Genomic DNA, 1,026 nt, shown 5'->3' on the forward strand with positions numbered 1-1,026 from the left:
TCCCGCTGCTTGTTCCTGCCGCGCGCGCTGGGAGCTAAATCAGACACACTGCAGCCGCTCGAGCCACTCAAAACCAGATGCGCCCTGATGATGGACGGAACTATTTTAGAAGCAGAGGAGGGGGTGGTGGGGGGTGTTACCATTTAAAACGCCTCAGGTGACTATTTTAAACATAACAGGGAGCTAATTTAAGCTCAAAGCCCTAACAGCCCCTGACACATTTATTCTGCAGTTTATTAAAAAAAAAAAAAACACTGCTGTTGCTGAAATGTGATAATGAAGAACACATATAACATCCTTCACTATTTTGTCTTGCAGATGGTCTATTTTTTATCTTGTTTTCACGTGTATTCATGTGTGTTCAAAAGAGTAAACCAAATTTAAAACAATTAAAAAACCACTGAGAGTAAATGTGCTTCATATACACTGCTAATTTACTAGACGCTACACCTCTACAAAAACAGAAAGATTTCTTCTTCTCAGGGTTGATGAAGCTATTGTTATGTCTAATTTAGGTGCACCCCTGTCTTAAAATTAATAACCCCAATAATAATTCTACATATAACAGTGTCTTTCTTTTCTGTTGTCCATCATGATTACCTTTAGCTTTGGATCTAGCTCACTAGCTCTTGGCTGTTTCAGCTTCTGCAGTTCTCATTATACTAAACGGTTGCCAAGAGATTATTTTTATTTCCCTCCAGTGATGACTTCCTTTGTTGTCTCATCAGCTCTTCCAACAAGCGTTTGGCTTATTAAAATCATTTTTATGTAACAAGAAAACAGGTAAGTTTCCATTTCTTTGTTTCATTTCTGCATCACCAAACTGATACCTGCCTGTACTGTAAGCAGGCATCAGTGATATGTGTCATGTATGCTTATAGGGGGCGATTTACCCTCCCCAAATATAGACTCGCAGACAGTACACCTATGCAGAAACGTGGACTGGCCTTCAGGAAGAATCTGAACAAATAAACCAGCTTAGCTGGGGGTTTTATTGAGTCCCAAGAAAGACTTGGGATTGTGAGA

The sequence above is a fragment of the Pelmatolapia mariae genome, linkage group LG23, assembly GCF_036321145.2.
Source record: "Pelmatolapia mariae isolate MD_Pm_ZW linkage group LG23, Pm_UMD_F_2, whole genome shotgun sequence".
NCBI lineage: Eukaryota > Metazoa > Chordata > Actinopteri > Cichliformes > Cichlidae > Pelmatolapia > Pelmatolapia mariae.